This window comes from Adiantum capillus-veneris, chromosome 22, assembly GCF_014529385.1.
Source record: "Adiantum capillus-veneris isolate H3 chromosome 22, ASM1452938v2, whole genome shotgun sequence".
Taxonomy (NCBI): Eukaryota; Viridiplantae; Streptophyta; class Polypodiopsida; order Polypodiales; family Pteridaceae; genus Adiantum; species Adiantum capillus-veneris.
This window is the reverse complement of record NC_140952.1, coordinates 96,009,758-96,027,836: the sequence shown is the minus strand read 5'-3', so window position 1 is coordinate 96,027,836 and position 18,079 is coordinate 96,009,758. Positions and strand designations below refer to the sequence as shown.

The 18,079-nt window shown below is 41.7% G+C and overlaps 3 pseudogenes; all 3 read right to left on the bottom strand.

The window, feature by feature from the left end:
• Window positions 1-15,412, bottom strand: part of LOC147429839 (scarecrow-like protein 33) — a 29,197-nt pseudogene extending 13,785 nt beyond the window's left edge.
• On the bottom strand, window positions 6,093-6,554 carry LOC147429841 (large ribosomal subunit protein eL21x/eL21w pseudogene; annotated as a pseudogene).
• On the bottom strand, window positions 10,880-13,507 carry LOC147429840 (uncharacterized; annotated as a pseudogene).
• Window positions 15,413-18,079: the final 2,667 nt, after the last annotated feature.

Here is an 18,079-nt window from a genome sequence, read left to right as displayed (position 1 = left end):
GACTAATGCACCAGCCACATTTAACCGCTTGATGGAGAAGCTGTTCAGACCTCATCGAACCTTCACTGGAGTGTTCTTTGATGATATTATCATCTACTCTAATTCATTAGAGGAACACAAGCAACACCTCCAGGTAATATTTCAAGTTTTAAGAGAGAATAAACTTTATGTTAATCGAAAGAAAAGTGAATTTTTCTTGCAAGAGATTCAATATTTAGGTCACATTATCTCTCAAGATGGAATCCAAATGGATCCATCCAAGTTAGAGGTAATAAAAGGATGGCCTAAACCAAGGAATCTTCATGAACTAAGAAGCTTTATAGGTATGTGTGCATACTATAGACGCTTCATAGAAAAGTTCTCACAAATTGCGGGACCATTACATGACCTAACAAAGAAAAATGTTAGGTATACGTGGTCTGCTAAGGAGAACAATGCTTTCGAAAAGCTTAAAGAAAAGCTTATCTCTCAACCTGTGCTTACACTACCAGATCTCTCAAAACCATTTGAGGTCCAATGTGATGCTTGTGGTGATTGCCTTGGGGCTGTTTTGCTCCAAGAAGGGCACGCCATAGGCTATGAGAGTCGAAGGCTCGACCCTGTTGAGCAAGCTCTAGGCATATACGAAAAAGAACTCCTTGCAGTTCTACATGCATTAGACTCATGGAAGCACTATTTATTGGGGACTCCTTTCATTCTGCGAACGGATCACCAAAGTCTTAAGTACTTCATGACGCAGACCAAGCTCTCCGACAAACAAATGAGGTGGGCAAATTTCCTTTCGCAATTTCATTTTCATATTGCTCACATTGCTGGCAAGCATAATCAAGTAGCCGATGCACTCTCAAGACGACCGAGAGTGAATGCGGTTTCCATAGCAAACTCACAATGATCTATCTTCAATGATAGATGAGTATGCTATTGATCCCGATTTTAGAGATGTGATTTCAGCCCTTGCATTAGGAAAGAAAGAAGAACCATTTACTTTACAAGATGGTTATCTTCTCTATGGCAATAGACTATGTGTTACTAACTCACTACGTGAGAAAGTAATGTATGAATCTCATGCTCCCCCATATGCGGGGCATAGAGGGATTCAGTCTACCCTAAAGGGAATTGAAACATATTTCTATTGGCCTACCATGAAAGTGAACATACATGAGTATGTTTCCAAATGTGTGGTATGTCAAAAGACAAAATTTGATAGAGGGAAGCAACTTGGATTGCTTCAACCCTTGCCAATCCCTAATTCACCGTGGGAGAGCATATCCATGGATTTTATCTTTGGATTGCCTAAGTCTATCCATGGGAATACGGGAATATGGACGATAGTAGACAGGTTTAGTAAACAAGCTCATTTTATACCTGTCAAAAAGACTATCAAAGCCCATCAAATGGCAACCCTCTTCATTTCACAAATTTTCAAGTACCATGGCTTGCCAATGTCCATAGTGTCGGATAGAGATCCTAGAATGACCAGTAATTTCTGGAAGGGTCTCTTTGAGAATTTAGGAACAAGGCTAAACTTCTCTTCGGCCTATCATCCACAAACTGATGGCCAAAGTGAAATAGCTAACCTAACTATTCTCGATCTACTAAAAGCCTATGTAACGGAAGTAGATCAAAGATCCCAATGGGAGAAGTACTTACCCTTAGTAGAGTATGCTTACAATAACACTGTACATACTTCTACAGGAAAAGCACCTTTCGAGGTAATTGAGGGAAGATCAAAAAGTCCCTTGCTACTTAAGGTACATGGGAAGATCTTCGCTGCAGATGAGTATAGCCGAGACCTACAAGAATCTTTCCAAAAGATTAAGGATGCTATCTCTATCTCACAGCAAAGGCAAAAGGCTGCTGCTGACAAGCACAGAAGAGCCCAAGCCTTCAAAGAAAACGATTGGGTCTTGTTAAAGTTTCCCAAGGCTTGATTAAGGCACACGACGGGCAAGAATCCTACGGGCCACCAAAAGTACTATGCTAAACTAGCAAAAAGGTACTATGGTCCCTTCCAGATTCTTAGGCCAATCAATGAGATGTCCTATCAACTTAAGTTGCCCAATCATTGGCTCATACACAATGCTTTTCATGTGAGCCTCTTGAAGCCTTACAAAGGAGAGCCACCTCAAGAACCAACTATTGAAGACCCACCGGAGATCGAGGACCACGAGGAGGTGCTGCAGCCCGAGTCCATTCTCCGACATGAAGACAAGGTATTAAGAGGCGGTAAGACTATCCGACGATATCTTATTAAGTTTAAGAATTATCCTTTTGAAGATGCTAGATGGATGCAAGGCATACAATTAAAGGATAACCTAAACCTTGTCAATGCTTACAATGCTTCCCAAGAGTAAGCAAATGTACAAAATGTTAAAAATGAACAAAATTTTTTTGTCTTATAAGACTCTCTTTTTCTTTATTTGTGCACAAAAATGAAGTAGTATGCATGCTTAGATCAAGTTTGCGGAGACGACGTCTCCCGAACACCAAGTAGAGCTTGTCACTCTACTATGGAAGACTGATAGGACTAATGTGCAGACATGCTTGCGGCAGCCTCAGGCTCTCAAGCGCCAAATGGACTAGTCATCCATTATGGAATGATGTCGTAGGGTAACATAGGGATCCTCTACCCGCTAAGAAAAGGACTCATACATATGCTTTATCTTCTCTACACCATAGTCGAGGACGACTATGATTTCAAGAGAGAGGTAATGTCATAATAATCAATATCTAATTCTCCTAAATGATTTTCTCATATTAAACTGATCATTTAATGTGGGGAAGTGCCAAGGGAGAAAAAGTTAGAATATTGGTTAAGTTAGCAGACCGGCCACAGTAGGGATCCAAAGGAGGGAAAATAGGGATCCAAAGGGGGGGCCATCTGCAAAAGAGCCATGTGAAACAATGGGCTAAAAAGACCCTAAGGTTCAGCCCATTAAGACTTCCAAAATGCTAAGGTTCCAAAATTCAAAGGTTGTGTCCAAAGGTCAACCTTAGGGAAAATTGGATGCTTAGTGTGTGCCCAAAAAGTCTTTCTACATCCCTACATGGGAGGGGGCGAGCCCCAAAGCTAGGGGATGAGAGAGAAAGCCACACACACACACACAGGCTCCCTTTACACAAAGGGAATGAGGGACACATGTCAGCTCCCTAGGCCAGATGCCCACAAGGTGTGCCCAATTCCTATTGGAAGACCCTTGAAGTGGACCAATGAGAATTAGGCTAGAGTAAATCTAGTTTAATTAATTTAAAAACATTTAATAAAAGAAACCAATAAGAATTAAGTGTCCTAGAAGACTATTGGGCAGTCTCCCAAGGGGTCCAATGAGCATTCAGGAGCCCCATGGCTTGCCTGATTCCTATTGGCCAGGAGGCAAAGGGGTCCAATGAGAGTTTAGTTTAATTATTTAATTATCTAAAGCTCTCACAAAAGGGAAAAGGGGGACACATGTCAGAAGGCTATCACTTATGCTGCTTAATCCCTATTGGCTTGACCTGGGGAGGTCCAATGAGGCAAAAGCCAGACTAATTTAGCAGCTAGGGCTCGCCCAAGAGAGGGGGGGGGCTGATTTTTGCTTGGCATGAACACACACACTCTCACACTGGACCATGTGTGAAAAAAAATACTCTATCTCCTCCCAAGCTTTAATGGAGAGCTCATCACCTACTCCAAGCTTGTGAGATAGAAGCCTACATCAACACTCTCTTGGCATGTGGATGCAAATCCAACCAAGAGCCAAGCTTCAATGCATGCTCATCTTCTCTACCAAGCTAATTACTAAGCTAAGCTATGCTAATATGAGTGATTATGTGAGGAGATGTACTTCTTTCTCGTAAGATACTTCTTTTTCCTCTCAATCTACTCTCATACCCTGCTAGCTCTCACCATCTTCGAAGGTGTGTGAGGTCTTGGGTCTGAGAACGGGGATAATTCAAGTTGTGTTTGATTAAGTGTTTTGCTTGGTGTATGAAGCTTCCATCTTCATTGCACTAGCTAGTCTTGAAGGAACACAAAGAATTGTATTGTACAATGTCTCTCTTGATGGGAGAAACCATAATACAAAGCCTTTTGGAGGGGGGACCGGCTCCATGCAAATCCGGTCCTCAACTGTTGTCAATAGCTTAATTGCTCTCTCTTTTGAAAGTATTGTCGATGCTATCTAACTAGGTGTTATGCTTTTTGTTGCTCTCTCCACCCAAGCACTCTTGTAATTCTCATTAGGAATCTATTCTAATGAAATGCCCACTATGTTCATGCTAATTTCCGCTACAAATAAGATTTTAGGCCATTAAATGTTACACCTGCGATGTGCCGTATCTCTCTCTCTCTCTCTCTCTCTCTCTCTCTCTCTCTCTCTCTCACACACACACACACACACACACACACACACACGCGCGCACACACACGTTCGAGATGGACCACTTATCGACGTGTGACAACTCATTGCTCATTTTTTCCCAAGTTGCCAAATAGAGCCACCCTTTACAAAAAAAAAAATTATCACCTTTCAAAATTGAAGGCTGGAGTGAAACTCCATGCCTTGCTAAAGAGTCCAAATAATATAAATACATATATAGTACTAAGTATGTCCTAACGGTTTCAAGAAAAGCTGAATAAAGGAGAATCTTCAGAGGATGCTGACAAAGGTGTCGAGAAAAAAAAATCGATTGATGCGAATGAAGGTGGAGAGGTGGAGAGCAGGTGAGGAAACCGGCTAAAGTGAGTTTCGAGGTGGAAAGCAGGTGAGGAAACCGGCTGTGTGCACAGAAGCTGTTGTAGAAGGGAACTGCAAAAGATTTTTTTAAATACACCCGTGAACACCTGTGGAGCACCGAATTCCCTTGTGTGAGGTGGTTACCATGATGTAATTGGATCTCTGGTTGCGTCAAACCAAGTTTGAACCCTGCTCGGGGATTTTTGGCTGATGCCCACACAAGGGTTGGTCGAGGGAGGAGTGGAGCGAAATCTACAAAGATTCCACCCAATAAAATCAAGAACCTACCCGTCTGTAAAAATATATATATGTACAAACGTTGCTTTGGGGTTGAATTAAAGGGAATAAAGGGAGATTCTCCATTGGGAATGGATTTAAAAGGGAAAGTCCTTGGCAGATTCTCCATTGGGAATGGATGTAAAAGGGAAAGTCCTTGGCAGATGTTGCATGGTGGAAGGAAGGCGTTAAAAAAATCTCTCTTTAACTTGAGCCTTCAAGCCTAAGTGCAGCAAATGGCGTACAATAGGTTTGTCTCGCTTGTTGCACTGCAAGGTAAATAGGCGCAGAGCAGGGAGGTACCATTCCACAGCATGGCGACGATCTGTGTGTGTGTGTGTGTGCAGGTGCGCTTGTTGGTCGTCCGAGGAGGCAGCTTGGCCTCATCCTTAGTCTTGTCCTGTCGCTATGCTAATAGCGTGCTGGAGGATGCATGTGTATGTGTGTGTGTGTGAGACGCAATTGGGCAGAGGAGCGGGATGATGCATTGGGCAGAGCAACAAAAGGTGCCGCAGCGAGTTGTACATCAAGGGAAGAGAGTTTGGCGATGCAAGAGAGACAGAAGGCAGACCCCTTGTGGGTCTTGGCGGAGGAGACCATGGCGCAGACTGCACACGGATATGCGGGTGAATGAGAACTTTGTTGAGACACAGAGGGAAAATCTCCCGAGCTTCTTGGCGGAGGAGCTGAGCAAGGGGGAATGGAGGCAGAGGGAGATGCATGGTAGGATTTGTGGTACAGACCTTGAAGGGTTGGTGTCGATCATGCAATGCAAGAGCTCGAAGGGTTGAGGTGTGGATAGGCCAGAGAGAAACGTAAGAGATGGCGCTGGTTTCGTTGAGAAGGCAAAGCAATGCAAACTGAGGTTTGGGAGTGCAAAGGTTGCCGGACAGGTGCAATAAAGAGGAGCCAGAATCATTGCAGAAGGGAGCTCACGATAGAGGGGCAAACTCTCTCTCTCTCTCTCTCTCTCTTTTTTTTTTTTTGATTAATTCTTTGAAAAGGTTGACAATATGAAATCTTTAAGCCAAAAACAGGTAGCTTCAGCAAGCATCAAAATTGTCCCCCGTCTGATACCCTCCTTTGAGGTCATTAACAAAATCATAAGGAATGGGAGTAACCTAGAGTCGCTCCTTCAACGATGAATTCTAGTCTTGGACCTTCTGGCTGCCTCTTTGTTGAGATCTTCTCACCCTTGGCTTTTGCTTCAGCCTTCAGCAAATCATTCTTCTTCACTCTCTCGATGAAGTCCTCACAGCATCGTGAAGGAAGCACATGCTCAATCCGCACATGGATCCTCTTCTTCACAATCCGGGTATTCACCTGCTTGTTCGTTTCCACGCCAATGGCATGCTTCCTGATGTTCCAGACGACGCCGGTGCGGCCGTGATAGAACTTGTGAGGCATACCCTTGTGCACAGCTCCATTGACCTTGATGTCCACATAGTCGCCGATCCCGTAGGTGCGAAGGTATGTGGAGAGCGGGATGTAACCCTTTCGCCTGAAAGGCCTGAAGAAGAGGTCGCGCGTGCAAGATCTTTGCCCGTGCCCACCCGACATCTTCCTCCGCTTCCATTGCTTCCTCCACTCTCCAGATCTCTCTCTCTCTCTCTCTCTCTCTCTCCCCAACACCCCCCTTTTCGACTTGTTTGCAGCCAACGGGGACGTGGTCCCGTGGAGAGAGTGTGTGTGTGTGTGTGTGTGTGTGTGTGTGGTTTGTCTCTGCAGGTGACAATGTAGGTGGAGGCCCAAAGCCTCTCTCTCGTTTTTCCAAGCGTAGAGTTTCCTACGGCTGGTTGTGATAAGGACAGGAGTAGTGTGGGAGGTTCTTCTTCACTGTGTTGTAGGGCAAGGCAAGCAAAGCATGGTAGTTGATGACAGGACAGGGAAGGCAAGGCACGCAAAGCACGGTAGTTGATGACAGGGCAGGGCAAGGCAGGCTCTAGGTTGCAGGCTTGCAGCAGCGGGCATGGATGAATTGAAGATGATGGTAGGCCCGAAGGTCACTTTGATGCGAGGGTAGCACTCTGTCTCTCTCTCCCCCTCCCGTCTCTGGAGTCTGGATTGTGTGGGCCCAAGCTAGAGAGAGAGAGAGAGAGAGAGAAGGGACTGATCCACGACACTAAGTGACACATAACATTAAAAAGGGGAGGGTAAGTGGATCGACGGTGCGGAAGTGGATGCGGGGAGCCCGAGGCAGATTAAACCCGGACGTGTGGCAAGTCAACGCGAAAAAGAACCCGGGCGGCGATTCGATTTGAATCTAGGGCCTCGTCGCTCAGATTGTGACGCATGGGGTAACCATCCCACCCGCGCGCACATGTTGTACCCATGGCCCGGGTTTTTGGGGTTTTATTATTAAAACATAGGCGCTGCCCGGGTTTAATCTGTGGTCGGGTTTAGTCTGTGGCCGGGTTTAGTTTTTAAATGCCCATCCACGACTGCAACCTCTCTGATTTTCGTGCGCGCACTTCTCTGCCCTCGATCCCCTTACCCCCCCCTGTTTAATACTATGTGTTATTTAGTCCTGAGGGGGATTGATGGCAACTCAGCGTGCAGAAGCCAGATTTGACCTTATCAATTGCTTTATTTTTGTTATGAAAGGTTCTCTCTCTCTCTCTCTCTCTCTCTCTCTCTCTCTCTCTCTTACTTTTACACATGTGTAATAGCACGGGTATGCTCATTGCCAATGGTGTATCTTTGTGGAGTGGAACCAATGGATTTACATGTAGAAGACATAATGGGGATAGTGTGATTGACTATATGCTACTCTCTGAAGGCATCATGTATTGCATAAAGAGTTTTATGTTTGGTCAATGGACCCCGGAATCCGACCATCGCACCTTATGTATTGACCTTTCATGTGGAGAAGCAACTAAGCATGATAATCTCAGCCAAAGGAAAGAGAAGTTATCACTATGTATGGATTTCAAACCGGCACCAATGTACATTGAAATGGTTGAGCAAAAATTATGGATGACAAAGCTTCAATGTGATGCACCATTGGAAACTAAATGGGAAGCTTTCAAAAAAGCTATTTGTTCTTGTGCGGAAGAATGCTTTGCCATAAAGCATCTCCATGGTATCAACAAAGATAGATCACGCAAAAGGTGGTTTGATAAAGAATGTCAAGATGCTCGAAAGTCCTTGATAAAGCTTGATGCAACTATGGACAAAGACAACTATCAAAGTCATTTGCATACATACAAGGCATTGATTCAAAAGAAGAGAAGAAGATGGGAAGTAAAGCAACAAGAATTTCAAGTCCAAGAAAAGGCACATGCATGTGGAAGATTTTGGAGAAACTTGAGAGGCAAGCGGATTGAGAATTTTGGTAACTTGAGTCTAGTGGATATGTACACACATTGTAGGCAATTATATGAGCAAGAAAATACTGAAAAAATGCCATTTTATGGTTCACTCCCATGTATGCCGTTTTTTGTTTTACTATTGAGGATGTATGCGGTGGGCTTGAAAAGTTGGCCACTTGCAAAGCGGGAGATCTTCAAGGTATCAAGCCGGAGATGATCAAATGGACGGGAGATTTTACCCATGAGTGGATGTGTGATATGTTCAACTTTGCACTTCAACATGGTATGCCTTATGATTGGAGTACTAATTGGGTTAAGCCTTTGCATAAAGGAGGGGATGTAAAGAATGTAAGCAACTACCGGACTATAATGATTGGGTCTCTTATGGCAAAGTTGTTTGGGTGCATAATGGAAATGAAATTGAGTGATTGGGCTGAAGAGAATGACAAGCGTGCAAAGGGACAAGCGGGTTTTCGTCGATGCCATAGCACCATTGATCATCTTGTCACTCTTCGTGTTCTCATGGAGGAAAGTCGGTTGAAAGGCAAGCGATTGTATTGTTGTTTTGTGGACTTTAAGAAAGCCTTTGATATGATTCCACGTAACAATTTGTGGAGAAGGATGGAAGAACTCCAAGTGCCAAGTGAGTTTATGCTTGCGGTTTCTCGAATCTATGAGAAGGTGATTTGTCAATTGCGCATGGGAAGAGAAATTTCAGAAATTTTTGTAAGCACTATTGGGGTTAAACAAGGATGTCCATTGTCACCAACTCTCTTTGGTCTATGCATCGATCAATTGGAACAAATGGTACTTGACTTTATGCAAGAAGAAGGCATTGAAGAGGTCACTATTTGCAATGCGGTAATCATGCTTTTGTTATATGCGGATGATGTAGTGCTTCTAGCACACACTTTAGAAGATGCACAAAAGCTTATGGTTGTCCTTGAGAACTTTTGCTTGCATAGTGGGCTGATTGTAAATGAATCCAAAACAAAGGTTATGCTTGTGAAAACCAACCATAAGGAGAAGCCATGCATTGTGTACAACAACGAGACACTTGAAGTTGTTGAGAGCTTTAAGTACCTTGGCCTTGAGGTTCCATCCAATCACAAGTGGCATGAATGTGCTATGCGTCGTTTGGAAGCGGGAAAGAGAGCATATTATGCATTTGAGAACATGTGTAATGCAGGAAACATCAAGTGTTGGGTTCTCAAGAAGTATCTTTTTGATGCATTGGTGACACCGGTTCTTCTTTATGGAGTTGAAGTGTGGGGCGGGAGCATCTCAAAGTCTACTTGGAAAGAGTTTGAGAATGTCCAAAAGCGTTTTCTTACAAACTTTCTCCAAGTTAAGACACAAACACCATATATGCTCTTACTTCTTGAGTCGGGATCTCTTCCAATTGAGGTTATGGGCATGGAAAGGGTTGTGGAGTACATGATAAAGATGCGTCAAAACCCCTCACATCGACTTCCTACAATTGCATGGGAAGCAAGCAAAAAAGTTCAAAAGACGCATAAAAGCAAGATCTTGAGCACGGGATGGATGCAAGACATAAAGAAGTGGTTTGGGAGATGGGATGCATTACACTTGCTACATGATGCTTCAATTGACTCTCAAGTGAATGAAGCTTTTCTACAACGCCAATGTATTACAGCTTGGGAGAAATCCGGTGGGTCACGCTTCATACATTACACCACCTATATTGCCCCCAACTACAAAACCATGTTCTTCGCTGAGAGAGGAAACCGTACTCACACTTACATGCTTGAGCCTATTCCCTTGTCCGCGATACGCACTATCGCAGCAATTCGGCTTAGCTCCCATTTCCTTCGATGCGAGATAGGGCGTTGGGGCAATGGAGAAGAGTCAAATCGATTGTGCACATTATGCTCACTGCAAGTTCGAGAGTCTGAGTACCACACACTACTATAGTGCTCAGCTTTTGATCACATCCGAACTTGCTTCTCTCACATTTTCAGCCATAACTTAGACCTACACACTTTCCTCTCCCAGCCAAAGTGTGGGCTCTCCATTGCGACTCTCATCACTACAATTTTGGAGCATCGAGAGTCACTCATCAGCCATACACATACTACATCACATGTAACTTTGGTCCCATAGGTCATATTTGACCTCCGAGGACGATAATAAAATCTATCTATCTATCTCTCTCTCTCTCTCTCTCTCTCTCTCTCTCTCTCTCTCTCTCTCTCTCTCTGGTCTGGACCTTTGCTTTGAGATGAATGCTTTTTTGAGTTGAAAGCCCTTGGAGCAGGGCTCGGAAAAATCTAAAATCTCAACAAGTAAAATATCCCCCTCAACCTAAACCGAACCGGCTTCATCAAATTTGAAGAAGCGAAATCTTTTTCGAACCAAAATGAACCGGATGTTTTCCTTTTCAGTAAAGTTTCAAAGATTTTTCTTGTGAACAAGAAGCTTACTTCTAAACTAAAACTAAATTTTAACACACCCACAATCCACTATTGCGTTTACTCATTACTACAACTCAATATTTAAGACTAGTTTATAGAGTTGAATATCCAACCAAAAGATTGAGAAAGCTTAAAAAAACTATCAAAGAGTTACAATCAACACAACAATAAAAAACAAAGATAACCTGTCGCAATAAATCGAGCACTTTTGAGCCAATCCGAGGACCAAGATGTCTACAGTGACTCGTGACAACCGACTTTGATAGATGCTGCAAAATTACAAATTTAAAACAAAGATATTTGTAAGAATAATAAGATGTATATTTATTGCCATGCTTGAAATAGCTTGAATTTGACCTTTTTGGTAGAAAATTTAGATTCATATTTGTCATTTTCTCAAACCGCAATAGAATCTGCAAACTTCAAAGAGACATTTATGAAAGCACAAAGTAGAACTAATTGGCATAAACGAAATGGTGAATAAATAATCAAAAGTAACAAATAAAAGCAATAGATAGCCATACCTTGTTTACTGTAGAATCAAGTTGCATATACCTTGTGACGTGAACGAATGTCGATGTGCCTTAGCACCCCATAACACGATGCTCTGCTCCAACTCTGTTTTTGTTAACTTTGAAGCACCTTCTATGTTGATCTTCAAAAGTGCATCCAAGGATTGTAACTCCATACTGTTTCGTAATTTTGTCTTAATCCTTGTCCGTGCTCTAAATCCTCTCTCAGATATAGCATTAGAACAACATTGCACTAAAGCAATCTGACAAATGGTCAAAATATTAGGATACGAGTCTCTCCATGATGCATTGCAAGCAATTGCAGCTGTAACATCTGGAAGAATAAAACGTACCCAACTAATGGCAGCCTGTTGCTTGAAACTACGAAATTCACTGATAAAATCATCCTCATCAATCAAAGCAACAGAATTTATAATCTCTAAAGACTTCATTTTACCATAAAAGGAGGCTATTTCTTTTGCCTCTGACTTACCATAATCTCGTAGAGATTTCTCTAGTATAGGATGCTGTGCTGGAACCAAAATACCTAGCTTACCCAAAATGGAATTGTCAGCGAACCGTTCTTGAAGAGAAGCAATAACTTTCTTCGAAAAAGAAACCTGAAACTCTAAAGCATGCATTAGATCCATGCTAAAGATATCTCTCTCTATCTCAATATCAAAAAACTTTTTGCCACTAATAGCTCCTCGCAAGTAAAACAAAAAACCTTTATCTGTACCGTATTCTCGCAAAAATGTATAACCACTAGCATCAAGAATAAGTTCATTCTCATCAATATCAAGAGGATCAATGTAATACTTCTGAATTAAATTGATCTCTTTTTGAATGATTGCAGACACGGTAGTAACATCTACAAATTCTTTTTGAAATAACTTACTGACTATAGACATACCTTTCAGAACGTCTGCTAAGAAAAAAAGATAATAAATATTTTCAAACTTAGACAAATCAGCAAAAAGAGTTGGAGCTTTTTCTTTTGTCTCCAATAGAATGGCATCAAGAGAAGAACATACCCTACCTATTGCGAATGCATGACTTAGCCACCTAACATCAAATGTGTTCTCTAATCTCAAGATCGGGCACGCCAAATCCTTTTGAGTAATCCTTAACTCATCAAGCCTCTTGTTAGAGTGATTGAAATGTGTGGCAATCGAATTGACAAGCTTCTCTAATGTTATTGTAATCCCATAATTCTTTGCAACAGAAGATACAGCCAAAGCTGTCCTATGAGCAACACAATAAATAGATGTTAGAAATGGATTTACATGTTTTTTAAAAAGTGTTGAAACACCATTCTCTGACCCTGTCATGGTCGAACACCCATCAGAACCAAAAGCGATTAGCTTCGAAAGATCAAAATCATTTCTTTTCAACTCATCAAGAACAGCATTAAAGATAGACTTGGCAGTCCCATCACTTACACGAACTATGCCATAAAAGATCTAGGTGGGAATACAATCATCAATGAGGTAGGACAAATAGATAATCAAGTGTCCATGCTTACTAATATCATTAGACTCATCAATCAAGACACCAAAGAAAGGACTTCGAGAAACTTTTTTCAAAGTGGAGTTCATGAGACACTTACCAATACAATAAACCATCTCCACACAAACCTTGTCGTCATTTTACAAGGATGTGGAATATGGCACTCGACAATCTTGCAAAAGAGAAATCATGTCAGTAAATCCAGAAAATGCATAATTTTTCTTTGCCATATGATAGGCAACCCTAAAGAGAGTAAAGAGAGCCTCGTCTTTGAAGTTCTTTGCCCTCTTCATGCTATTTTGAATACTTTCCTTTCCTTGCAAGAGGAAAGCATCCATTGCATTCACATGACATTCAGTTCGACAATGAGCTTTCAAGTTACTAAGCTTAAAATTAACTGAACCATCTCTTGAATAAGCACCATGGTGATGAGGATATTTTAGACAAAACTTACAATACAACTTAGCTTCTTCTTCATTGTATACAAGCCAATCAAACTTTTGTAGCCAATCATCTTGGAAAGCAGCACACGCCTCAATCCTTCTTTCCAATTCTAACCTGTCTGCTAAAGACAATGAAGAAATTTCATCAATAGAAACTGTCTTTGGTAAGTTAGATGAATCTCCTTTCGTTTTCTTGGAATTTATCTTAGAAGATTCAAGCCCTGCCCATTGAAGAAGCATACCTTGTCGTTTCTTATTACCTTTTTCACCCCCTTTATTACCCTTTCCAACATTATTGAAATCCATTTAAAATAGGCTATAAAAACCATATCCACACACAAAAAAAAAGTTTAGTTTACAGATGCCTAAATCTTTAAGCACGAACATGTAGCAAGCGAAAAATTTAGGGACATATTTAGCAGATTTGATTTATCGTCGTCAAGATCAAGGTGGCTTGCCCAAGAACAAGTTGCAATCCACGGACTACGACAAGCTTTGTATTCCTTACTACTCGAGAGTCGAGACGCGAGTTTTTGTTTTGATGCCTCGCGAGTTGCAAGTACACGCCCTGCTACCTTTTAGCGCACCCTATCCTTGTCTGATGTCAAAGAATAGAAGCCTTGGCCCTTGATGCTCTCGACTCTCGAGATGCTCTCGACTCTCGAGTCTACTGTTTGAGTCTCGACTCTGTAATATGTATCTTTTCCTGGCAGGTCGCAGCAAATCTTGGCTCTTAAACTTTAAAGGATTAAACTTCAAAATCATTACTCAAAGGCTAAGTTAACTTTCAACTTTGAAGTTTCAGCCAACTTTCAGGCCTCTGGCGGCTCATGAAACAATCGCTCAATGCTGAGGAAACAATCGCTCAATGCTGAGGCTGCTGCGCAGTTGAAGCCTGCACTCAACTCTCGAGTCTCAGGCTTTGGAAACCTGCAAGCTGCGCCCTCCACTGTCCAGTGTCAACTTGTCAAGCAAGAATGATTCTACAGGTACCCGGGTCCCAGCACCACTACGGTGTGACTCGTCAGGCTTGAGCACTGAGGAGCGAACTAGATACTGCAGCCTGCGAGTATTGGTGATCGAGGCTTTAGCCTTTGAGCGTGAGATGTGTGCGCGCGAGAGAGATTGTCTCAGATAGCGTCATGACTCACAGCAAGAAAAGCCTTGGCCCTCGAAATTCGAATTGTGAACACAGAGAGTCGCTCAGTCAAAAGTTGTAACGATTCATTTTAGGCAAATTAGAACTTTAGGGTACAACCTAGTACATAGTACAAATCAAGCTGCCTGGGTTCGAATTTCATTTTTTCAACTTTGACAAAGTGCGAACTGTGATTCATCAAGCCTCACCCTAGACTCTAGAGGACAATTGTGTATAATATACATTATATATATATATATATATATATAGATATATATATATATAATAAAAGCCTCTTCAACATAGAAAGAGCTTAACTTTTTCCTTTGGCAACCAAAATGAACAGGCCTAAAGCCTTTTGGGGTAAAATTTGAGAAAGTTCCCCGAATCTCCTCCCTTGACTTTGAGCCGGCCCCATGGCAATTTGAGCAAGCTTTGGATAAAGCAAACATATCTTTTCCTGAGCCCTGCCTTGGAGAAGCAAGGAGGGAGAGACAAGTGGAGGGGCTCAAAGAGCTTGAAAATCTCAAGCTGCATAATAGAAGTATAGAATTCACATCCTTGTCGGCATTACAAACCTCGTCTCTTTCTCTCTCATGTAATATTGACGGTCGACTAAGCAGACGGCTGAAGAGCCCCACATCAAGGACCTTGCTTGGCATGCAATTGAGATTGTGGGAGCTCTTTAAGCTATTCAAAAGAAGAACATGATTGCGTGTGCCTTTCCCCACAAGCTCTGTCAAACATTTGGTCAAAATCTGCTCACATCTTCTTGAGGTTTTGTGAGCAAAATCTGCTGTCTAGAGTCAATGGGGGAGCTCCAATTGAAGTTTAAAGCAGGAGAGTCTTCCTTCAAGATGGCAGCAAATTCAGAGACCTTAGTATGAAAGGAAAAAAATTGACCAAAACTTGACAAGGAGCAATCCTGATCCTCTTTGTTCAAAGAAATCCTGAATGTAGGCAATGGCTTCTTGAGGGGGAACATCATGAATGGCGTGTAGTACATCATCGCCTTGTGCTGAGAATGAGAACCCATCATTCTGCAGACTCTGAGCTTCTTGAGTGATGCCATGGTGCCTCTCTCTCTCTCTCTCTCTCTCTCTCTCTCTCTCTCTCTCTCTTTGGCTGGGAGTGATCTGGTGCACATACGCACCGTAATTGGCAAAGTCTCGCACCACCTTGTTTCAATTTTGAAGTCGGAATGGGTAGATTTATTAAGGGAAAATTACCAAAATACCCCTCTAATTTGTGGAAATTTCCAAAATACCTCTCAAATTTCAAAAATTCCCAAAATACCCTTGTATCTATTTTGGTTGGATTGTTCAAGATTTTTTAATCTTTACTCCTTTTTGACAATTGAGATCCACGTTGCGTGCTTAGCATGTAATTTGTCACAAATTACCTCGCAAAAAAAGGCATGTTCTCTAAAGATAATGAAGCAATTCATCTCCAAAGCCTACATAATCAACTCAAATTTTGGACTTAGCATCTTATATTCATAAGCAATGAGTCTTCCTATGAAAAGCTGCAAATTTTTTAATCTTTGGAGAAATTTAATTTCACAACCAAGGGTATTTTGGGAATTTTGGAAAATTTGAAGGGCATTCTGGGAATTTATGACAAAATATTGGGGGTATTCTGGGAATTTTAGAAATTTGAGGGGTATTTTGGGAATTTCCCATTTATTAATATCACGACTTCAAGGAGGTCTTGTGATTTTTTGGAGATTCCAAATGAGAATAAAAAAGAGTTTTGGAAGAAACGAAAAAAAGTCTTTGTAAATCTTTAAAGGACCTCTCGAACGTCTTGTCAATTGTGTTTGTTTTTGTTTAAATTCCAAAGGAGAAGAGAAAAGGGTTTTCCAATTTCCAAATAAGAAGAGACTAGCGGGAGCATTGTTGCGGCTACGAAAAGCATTGACATTGGGTCACACCACACACAGACACACACACATATTTGTAGGGGTGTGTGAGTGTGCGTATGCATACAAGTGGAGAGGGTGGAATGTAGTATTTGTAATCACACCAGGAAGATGACAATATTCTCTCTCTCTCTCTCTCTCTCTCTCTCTCTCTCTCTCTCTCTCACACACACACACACACACACACACACACACACACACACACACATTAGACCTTGAGATCAAGATTTGTCGAGTAGATCTTTGATGTCTATTTGAATCAATAAATTTTATCTTCCTCTCCCTCCATCCCTCTCTCTCTCTCTCTCTCTCTCTCTCTCTCTCTCTCTCTCTCACACACACACACACACACACACACACACACACACATGCACAGATAGTTTTGAGGTTGAGACTTGTCAAGTAGATCTTTGAGATCTCTCTCAGTGAATAAAAGAGGAAAGTATGATAATAACCGTTGAGTGTGGTGGATCGATTATCACAATTCCCTCTTCAAAACCAGATCTCAAATTAAAGACTTGTCAGGGTAGAGATTTGAGATCTCTTGATGTGTTCCCATGTGTTCCTATGATATTAAAACCTCTCTCTCTCTCTCTCTCTCTCTCTCTCTCTCTCTCACACACACACACACACACACACACACACACACGTGCGCGCGCTATTGCACAACCCTTCAATTACCCTCTCTATCTCCCTCCATCAATCATTTTCTCCCTATGAAAAAATTCAAGTCCATAAGGAGCTACAACTATTTTCTCCCTCCCTCCCTCCCTCCCTCTCTCTCTCTCTCTCTCTTCTCTCTCTCTCTCTCTCTCTCTCTCTCTCTCTCTCTCTCTCACACACACACACACACACACACGCATGCATGCATCTGGCATTCAAAACCTTGGATCACCCTCTCTATCTCCCTCCATCAATTTTTCTCTTCTTATAAGCAAATGGAGGCCCGTAAGGAGCTGCAACCTCTCTCTCTCTCTCTCTCTCTCTCTCTCTCTCTAACTTCAGGAATTATAATTGAAAGCATGTCATTAAAACTTTTCCACAAAAATGTAATTGTAATACAATTCTGACAGTTGATCCTTGTTGGACAATGATATGATATCTTCTTCAATAAAGATTTGCTCAATTGCATGGCCTTGATCTCTTTATTCAAGATAAACAAACCTTCAGGCAATTGATGCCTCTATATCTAAGAGTTCTATGTCAAAAAGCAATGTCTTATTTATCACAAATACAAGAGTCTTTGTCTGCAAAAAGTTGTTGAAATCATTATCTGGATACCCAAATTCTACTAGTAATATAATTATGCACACACCACCTAAGCTCATGAGTCCAAACCCACATTTTCAAATAACACTTCTAATTTCCCTCAAAATTTTAGACTCAAAAATATGATTTCAATAGTCAATAGTGCAACCATCGCAATCCATCACAATAGTTTCACCCTCTTTTGGTGTTCACAACCTCAGGTCCTTGAGCAGTAATCAAGACTTCGTCAACAAATATTAGGATATTTCATCTTTTGCTTTCCATAATCTTTCACTCACACCACTGGCATGTCTACAAAATGTAATACTGATTTTATGCAGTATTTGAAAGCCAAAGTAGAGAGTGCTAGTAATAAAGTATTTTTCATTGCAGAATGCTTAACTCACTTTTTCCTTGAAATAGTATCTAGTTCCTTTTGGAAGGATGTCAGGTTGCCAGTGACTCTGTGTGTGTGTGTGTGTGTGTGTGTGTGTGTGTGTGTGTGTGTGTGTGTGTGTGTGTGTGTGTGTGTGTGTGTGTGTGTGTGTGTGTTGGTCTCCAACGCAAGAGT